Here is a 9766-nt window from a genome sequence, read left to right on the forward strand (position 1 = left end):
AGTAACACACCAGGTTCGGAATACGAAAATATGAAAAACAAAACGACTAGAAGATTAACCTTAAACATAAGGTTTAATCTCTATTTATACTAAAACTTAATGGACTTGACGGACCTCGAATTTCATGGACCAAGCCCAACTCGAGCTTGACTAGGTCAAGCTCGACCAAGTCAACGTGTTGACCAATTCGATCTTGACCAGGTCGAGCTCGACCAAGTCAACGTGTTGACCAATTCGAGGTTGACTTTATTATACGCGAAAACTTAACGTTTATTACAAGTACATATTTAATAGACTCAAGACAAACTTCTATAATGATGTTGTCACCCGGAAATGCACCAACACATCTGGGCAAGGATTGGGTTGTGTCTTAATGCAACGGGGTAAAGTAATTGCTTATGCATCTAGGCAATTGAAGGTGCATTAGAAGAATTACCCAACTCATGACTTGGAATTGGGAGCGGTCGTATTTGCTTTGAAATGTTGGAGGCATTACATGTATGGCACTAAAAGTGTGATCTATACCGATCACAAAAGCCTTCAACACATTTTCGATCAAAGTGAGTTGAATATGAGGCAAAGAAGATGGCTTGAACTTTTTAGTGATTATGATTGTGTTATCCGGTATCACCCGGGTAAGGCAAATGTTGTAGCCGATACCTTAAGCCGTAAGGAGCGTATCAAGCCAAGACGATTTGAATCCATGAGCTTTACCGTGATAAGGAGTGTTCGTGACTCCATCATTGAAGCACAAAGAGTGGCAACTAGGCTGGAAAACTTCATCAACGAAGCATTACACGGCTTAGAGGAGCAAATTTATAGAAAGAACGATGATGGGTTGTATTTTGTTGAACGCTTGTGGATACCCGTTCTTGGCGGGTGGCGGTTAAAATTGATGAATGAAGCTCATAAGTCGGCCTACTCGGTTCATCCGGGTTCCGACAAGATGTATTTTGGCTTGAGAGACTTGTATTGGTGGCCGGGAATGAAGAAAGACATTGCTAGATACGTTAGTGAATGTCTCACTTGCTTACAAGTGAAAGCCGACCACAAGAAACCGTCCGGTTTGCTATTTCAACCGGCGACACCGAAGTGGAAATGGGAAGAAATTGCCATGGACTTCATCACGAAGTTACCTAGAACGAGTAGTGGTCGGGACACTATTTGGGTGATCGTTGACCGGTTGACTAAGTCAGCTCACTTCTTAGCCATCCGGGAGAAAGATAAATTTGACACTATGGCACGCCTGTACATCAAAGAGGTGGTATCCAAACATGGAGTGTCGATTTCCATCCTATCCGATCGGGATGCCCGATATACTTCACAATTTTGGAAGGCGTTCCAAGAAGCAATGGGTACTCAACTCAACTTGAGCATGGCGTTCCACCCTCAATCCGATGGTCAAACCGAAAGGACGATTCAAACACTAGAAGATATGTTACGAGCTTGTGCCATCGAATTTGGTGGCAATTGGGATGAACATTTACCATTGGTTGAATTCTCCTATAATAATAGCTATCATGCTAGCATTGGTATGGCGCCGTTTAGGGCTTTGTATGGGAGAGATTGTAGGTCACCGGTAGCTTGGGCAGAAGTTGGTGAAAGCCAACTCATTGGGCCCGAAATTGTTATTGAAACGACTAAGGTGATCTCTCAAATTAAGGAGAAATTGAGAGTGGCTCGTGAAAGACAGAAGAAGTATGCAAACGTTAGACGACGACCCCTTGAATTTAAGGTCGGTGACTATGTTTTGTTGAAGGTGTCCCCATGGAAAGGGGTAATTCGGTTTGTGAAGCGTGGTAAGTTGGGCCCGAGGTATATTGGCCCATTTAAAATCCTTAAACGAATCGGCCCGGTAGCTTATCGATTAGAACTTCCACCAAACTTGAGTGGAGTTCACAACGTTTTTCAGATTTGCAACCTTAGGAAGTGCTTGGTCGATCCAACCCATCACGTGCCTTTGGAAGAGATCCGAGTCGATAATACGTTGAAATTTGTAGAAGAGCCAATTGAGATTCTAGACCGTCAAACTAGAAAGCTTAAGAACACTCGGTATACACTTGTTAAGGTGAGATGGCAAGAGAGACGCGGACCCGAATTTACTTGGGAGCGGGAGGACTCCATGAAAGCCAAGTATCCTCATTTATTTGACGAATCTAGTTAGATTTAGATTTCGGGACGAAATCCCTTTAACGGGAGAATGATGTAACATTCATGATTTTTGACTTAGTTGACTTGTAATTTAATGTAGTTGAAAATGAACAAAATTGTTGGCTTATATGGATTATCAAACGTTTTGTTGTATAGTAACGTAACGTGAAGTCTAATTGTGATTACGAAGTCGTTTTAGCGTTTAAATGATTAACGAATAGCTATTTGTCGAAATTAGTGGAGTGGGAGCCCACTATGGACTTCCTTAGGCCGGCCCCTCTCTCCACCCACATAACCAACCATTCATTCATTTTCCGTTATCTCCTTCTCTCACTTATCTCTCTCTACCTTTACTCTTCTCCATCTCATTCAATTTCCTTCTTCATCTCCTTCACCTACCATCTTTAATCTTCTTGAATTCATAATAAATACTTATGTTGTGGCTAGATTAGTCAAGTAACATAAACCCCATTAATAATAACAATCATCTTCCAAGAAAATTTAGGAGTTTGAAGTGTTCTTCCATTTTATGCCCTAAATCCGAATTTGCAAGTCTTTGGTTGTTTTGGTAACTTAAATCTCTTCCAAATTCATCATTTTATGTTTGTAATTATGTTTTTGATCTTATACGAGAGTTCTTGGGTCAAATTTCGGGTCAAAGCTCAAATGGGTCAAATACTAGGGTTTTGGTTATGTAATTAGGTCAAAATCGATATTGAGGCTTGTTGGGATGAAATGAAACGAATTTAGGAGATGGGTTATGTTTAAATAGGTACAAAATTAGTTATTTACACTTGAAATCGGGTCTTGAAGCTTCTTAAGTCTAAATTTAGGTCATTAGGGTTTCTTGGAGTTGCAAAATGGGTAAAAACGATTTTTTGAGCTAAATTGTGATGTTTGATTCAAGTATTTGGGATGGGCTATGTTTATACACATTATATATGTCATACATTACTTAAATTAAGTCTTGGGATCCTTTAAATCATACTCTAGGTTGAATTAGGGTTTGACAAGTGTGAAGTGGGTCAAAATTGGTTTCTTGGGCAAGAATTGACTATGAAGTCCAAAAATTGAAATGTGATGAATCGCCTGCTGAATTTCCGAAACTAAAATCACCTAAATTCTGAGTTGGTTGAGCTGATTGAAAAGGTACTGAAAGTGAAGGCTGCATACATCACCAACAAAAATTAGATAGTGACTAGAGATACTGGACTCAGCTCAGATACCAGTCGGAAAATAAACAATTTACATATTCATACAAGCATGTCAATGATCCCATATAAAAGAAACAGATTCGGACAAGTGAGCCAAGATCACCAAAAACTGGCATTAAAAGATTTCAATAGCATGATTTAAATAAAAGAAAGGATATAACGAATATTCTTCCTGCTGTCCATTATTAATTAAAGCAGTTTCCTTACTTGATTGGATAGTTTATTTTGGGCATGCTTTTAATTAAGTTAATAAGGTTTGCATCAATCATCTAAATTCTTAAAAATCACGAGGAGGATACACGAATTAGGGATAAACTTTGTGCGACTTTAAACCCGCTAGACTTGTTTCCTCTTGGCTAAATTTGTTCCAGACCCGTTAAAAAATAACACAACCCAAATCAGCCCATTCAAAAGTAACAACACGCACAAGAAATTCCAATAGATACTACAACTTTCTGCCTCTAGAAATGCCAAAAACAAATCCAAACTTCATTATCAAATAACAAACTTTATAAGTTGTAAACCACCCTTATAGTTCATATCTAAAGCAAAATCACAGTTCCCACACCTTAACACACTTTACGGAGAAGTCATTTTGTATACAGAGGCAAATCTAATTAATATGTAGCACCTTGACATGTTAATGTCCTATGACTGGTTGACGGGTCTACCGGTTCAAAAGAGATGTGGGTAATGTCATCGATTCCAAAGTCCACTTTTAACATAATTAGACTTGTAAAGAGAAAATTACAAGCTAAAATCTTAAACCAGATCATGATATTAGCTTTTTAGTAGACCAACCATAGTAATACCTATAGCTAGAAGAAAGTTGTCGAAACATAGCTAGAAGAAAACAAGTTCCCCAACGACTATATTAACATTTAATTATAGTAAGTAACCAATGATTCATAAAAAGCATTAGAAAAGAAACTCACAGTTGTTAGGTTGAATGTCATGCTGCTAGTGTTTAATGATGGGGTGCTTGAGAACTTGTTTCCTGCAGATGCATTTGATTGATCAAAGACAGAAACACTACAGGCTGGGGCAGGCTGCCCAAAGTTACTCTGCCCGAACAGAGAACTTGTTTGACCAAAGGGAGATGACTGTGTGTTGGCGAAGCTTAGACTAGTTGAAAATAATGAATTTCTCTGGGGTGGATTTGTAGCAAATATAGATGTCCAGAAGTTGATGTTCTAGGAGTACCAAAAGGAGATGGAGAAGTAGTAGATGTAAAAGCAGGAGCTGTACGAAATACAGGTGGTGTTGGAGTTGGTGTTGATGTAAATGAGTTAGACATTCCAGGACCAAAGGGCGAAGATACGAGTGAAGGGCAACAGTTTGAAGAACCCGGAGTACTGAAAGTTGAGGTCTTTGGGACAACAGTGGAAGAAAATGGATTTGAAGTTATCTGATTAAATGCAGGAGCGTAAGAAAAAAGGTTTGATTGCTGAGTATCAGAGCCCATTCCATTTCCACCAGAATACTGACCAGCAGGATTTGGCCCCCCTGAAACAAAAAGAACAAAGATATGAATACTAACAAATCAGGAATTAAATGATTACCACATAATCACTACCTTTATCTCCTGATTGATAGTCCCCCCATTTAAGTTCTTCATGACTTATTTCTTTGTATGCAGGCATCGCCGATATTGACTCCAGTTTCCCAACGGCGGTACCGCTAGCATCACTATAAGCCTCAGGTGTCTGAGCATAAGGGGCTACCCTACTTCCCATATCAGTGGTCTTAGCATAAGGTGTAGTTCTACTTTCCACATGTTGACCAGATGATTTTTCAAAACCAGGGCTCCCAAATGCTGGTGTTGTGGCCTGACCACCCGCATTTAAGTGTGAAGAAACATATTTCAGCCAAGTAAACATTTCAAGCACCACAACACAAACTATTATTTCTAGAGCAAAGAAACAGCTATGTACAGAGCAGCATGTACCAAAAGGAAAGGTTGGTGCCCCAAAGGTCAAGGTAGCAGTACCGAATGGAGTGCTGCCAAATGCAGATGCAGATTGAATGAATGCTGGACTAGACCCTATACCAAAAGGAGAGCTAGCAACACTAAAAGCAGGAGCCGGTGAAGAGCCAAATGCCGGAATACTTGAGGCAGGAATAATATAAAATGCAGGAATGATTATATGAAATCCAAAGCCACCAAATGCAGGCTCTTGCCTAAACGCAGAAGTACCTGTAATTTTGAATGGAGGCGACGGAATAAATTTATAAGATATAAAAAGGGATAAAAGAGAATCAAAGAGCAGGAATGATAATGTTTAATTCATACAATTGATAAAATAAGAGACTAAAACCAAACAGAAAGCCAAATCAATATATTCATCACAAAACCATTAATATTAACGATTAGTCCATAGTCTGCTTACCACCAAAGGCTGGACTTGATAAAGCTCCGAAGGCAGGCATTGAACTTCCAAAGGCAGGTGTAGACGATGCACCAAAAGCTGGTGAGGAACCAAACACACCAGTAGATGTGCCACCAAAAATAGAACCTCCAGTTTGTGCACCAAATGGACTGTTATTTGCATTATTGTTTTGCCCAAAAGCTGATGTGGACCCAAATGGGCTGTTAGATGACTGCCCAAAAGCTGTTGGAATCAAAAGCAATTAGATGTCTAGTATTTCTGACAGCAAAGCGACACACACACACACACATATATGTACACATTCCAAAATAAAACTGATATTACAGATTAAGCCAAAACCAGATATTCTTCACAAAACCATTAATATCATAGATTAGTCCATAGTCTGCTTACCACCAAAGGCTGGACTTGATGAAGCTCCAAAGGCAGACACTGAACTCCCAAAAGCAGGCGTAGATGATGCACCAAAACCTGGTGAGGAACCAAACGCATTAGTAGATGTGCCACCAAAAATAGAACCTCCAGTTTGTGCACCAAAGGGAGATGGGCTACCAAATGGTTTTTGAGCAAATGAATTGTTATTTGCATTATTGATCTGCCCAAAAACTGATGGGGACACAAATGGGCTATTAGATGACTGCCCAAAAGCTGTTGGAATCAAAAGCAATTAGATGTCTAATATTTCTGACAGCAATGCGAAAAATTACATATATATATATATACACATTCCAAAATAAAACTGATATTAAAGATTAAGCCAAAACCAGATATTCTTCACAAAACCATTAATAGTAGATTAGTTCATAGTCTGCTTACCACCAAAGGCTGGACTTGATGAAGCTCCAAAGGCAGACATTGTACTCCCAAAAGCAGGCGTAGATGATGCACCAAAACCTGGTCAGAACCAAACGCATTAGTAGATGTGCCACCAAAATTAGAACCTCCAGTTGTGCACCAAAGGAAGATGGGCTACGAAATGGTTTTTGAGCAAATGGACTGTTATTTGCATTATTGATCTGCCCAAAAACTGATGGTGACCCAAATGGGCTATTAAATGGGATGTCCAAAAAATCAAAAGCTGTTGAAATTGAAAAACAATAAGATTTCTTATATTTCTGACAGCAATATTAAGAATTACAAAGCATACTGGGAAGTCCCAAATATGAGGTATCTATCATACAGCTATCTATCAATCTCGCATATATAACAAATCACTGCGTAAACTCAAAACCTTTAATTGTCGTTATTTGACAATCTTATTTTAGATTTTCCACAAATATATCAAATCAAGATAAGTACTACTAACAGTAGATGTTTAGATACGTGACTTACGCCCTATAAACAGAGGATTCTAGGAATGAATACTACATGGAACCTGCAAACTGGATATAAATATTTATTGGTATCTTTAAGAATATATAGTTACATTAAATATTTCTAAAGCACAATTACTCGCACGTACATCAGCTACGACAGTGACTAAATGCTCGACATACGACATTCAATGTATGTGAATCGTACACAAATAAGCGCTAGACCTTTACTGGTTATTAGTATTAGAAAGACCAATATCAACACTACTATCTTACATTCTTACAACCTTTCATTGATGCTTTACAATTTTTTAAAATAAAATAAAAAGAATGTTCAAAATAAAATAAAAAGAATGTGCATATAAACATAAAGCCGAGAAGATCGAAAAAAAGAGAGCAGAAACTCACTGCTGCTAGAACCAAACGAAGCTCCGTACAACATGGTTACTGTTATGTTATATACTACGAAAATCAGGCTCTCATGCACGATCTTCTGAGAAACCAATAGCAAACATGTCAATCCGTTTTTTCGAATATAATGTATGTTTACAGTTTACGTTTATATGAATACTCAGATACAACTATATATATATATATATCAATGTATTCAAACAAATAAAACCAGAGAATTAATGTCAATAAGAATGTACACGAAACCTAAAAGATAATTATTATAAGTGATCGTCTGCTCGATATATATATATATATATATTGATTGTGTGAGATCATACCTTAGAGACGAGACGAGACACTGAGACGACGGTTGAATTGCGAATGATCGACGGTTAAGTAATATTATCGACTATTTATACTTTTCAAAATTAGCTTAAGCGGTAAGCTACTTTACTAAGTACTCCACATTAAAAAAAATTGAGAACCCTAAAATTGCTTTCAACTTTATAAAATAAAGTTGGAAACATTTTGATCTTTGGATTAAAATCAAAGGTCAAGATTTAAAATTTTTTGAATCTTGACCTTTAGATTTTAAATCAATGGTTAGGATCATCAACTTTACCAATAAAGTTGTAATTAACTTTATGGAATCTCAATTCAAAAAAAAAGAGATTTACATATATGTTCCATTTTGAAGACATAATTACATATATGTCCAAAGCATATTTTAAAAGTATTATATTTATGCATTAAAAACTTACACTAAAGACATATATATAATTATGTCTTTAAAATGGGACATATATGTAAATACTCCACATAAAGGGGGGGGGGGGGGGGGTTGGTTATAAAATACGGAGTAGTTTATGTTTAACACTTACGAAAACGAGTGGAGTATTAATACGGTGTATAAAAATCACAATTTTCGTTTGGGAGTTTTCAATATAAAAACCATGTTTCTTAGAATTTCAGAGATAAAAAACCATTTACACCATGTTTTTCCAAAAAAAAAACATTTAAAAGTTAAATTGTATAATTGCATAAAATTAAAAAAAAAAAACATGTTTTCAAATACGGATTTTGATCTAGGTTATAACTGAAACCAAATGATTAATTTGGTCTTTGATTTGATTAATGTACATGTAATAATGTTGAGTTCAGTTAAATCGAAAAAATCAAATTACGTATATTATTACTAAATAAGTTTTGGTTAAAATAAAACAAATATTGAAATAAATTATTTTTTTTGTCTTAAACAAAATTCATTGTGCATCAAGAAAATTTTTGTACATCAATGTTTATACGTAGTTTTCAATTAATCTTTTTTCATAAGTATAAACACTGATACACAAAGATTTTCTTTTTAATGTTTGTGATTTTTATATTTTTCTTTCTAGTATATCTTTAATATATGGTTTTCTATTTTAATTTTTATAATATTATATATATATATATTTTTTGGTTCAATAAATGATGATATACCCTATGCGGAGCCTTAGCTCCGTATCCGAAGCAGAAGCAGAATACAAAGTCACCTTCGTACAGATAAATTTATTTAGCCAGAACGAAGCTCGGCCTTCGCCCGGAACAGTCAAATCTGGAGCCTAAGGTAGCAAAATACCCAGCTCTGAGGAAATATATAAGAAAGATTGGATATAGATCTCTTCCATGATTATCCGAATAAAACATATATCGAAGCTCCGATTAACTCGGTCACGGCTAATAATAAGATCACTAGAAATATCCTCAAGAAGGAAACAAGATATTTACAAAGGAGGAAGAGATTTACCCTAATTCTCTTATCCTCCTCTCCAAGTTATTTACCCTCTATACAAATAGAGGCGGAAGCCTCACGACATATCATCATATACACGATACATTCAATATACAATCACCATAGTTTATTCGACCTCCGAATAAACCCCAAAACAAATCCCATACACCCTAAGTCGTATACAAACGGCTTGGGATCAACAAACAATAAGCGTAAAGCGGTCTACGACCCTCTGACCGAAGGGGAATCGCCAACAAAACACCACCGAAACCTTCACCCCACACTCACACCTCCGGTTGAGCCATAGTGCAATTATTTGATCAAACAATAAATAAGTATGCAAATAATTAATGGAAAAGTATTAGCTTTTAAGATTACTAGGGAGCGAATCACGACATGAATAATAGCATATTCGTTTCATGTTGTATAGCGATCGATATCGGTTGACATATCCAATGTAACGTCAAACTTTAAGTTGTGGAAGGTAATTAAACATTTGAAGAGACCATGTACGAGACTGAGCAAGATGAA

The 9766-nt window shown here is 36.7% G+C and overlaps 1 pseudogene; it reads right to left on the minus strand.

Annotated features, from left to right (window-relative positions):
* Positions 1-4246: 4246 nt before the first annotated feature.
* On the minus strand, positions 4247-7256 carry LOC122587635 (annotated as a pseudogene).
* Positions 7257-9766: the final 2510 nt, after the last annotated feature.

The sequence above is a fragment of the Erigeron canadensis genome, chromosome 1 (genome assembly GCF_010389155.1).
Source record: "Erigeron canadensis isolate Cc75 chromosome 1, C_canadensis_v1, whole genome shotgun sequence".
NCBI lineage: Eukaryota > Viridiplantae > Streptophyta > Magnoliopsida > Asterales > Asteraceae > Erigeron > Erigeron canadensis.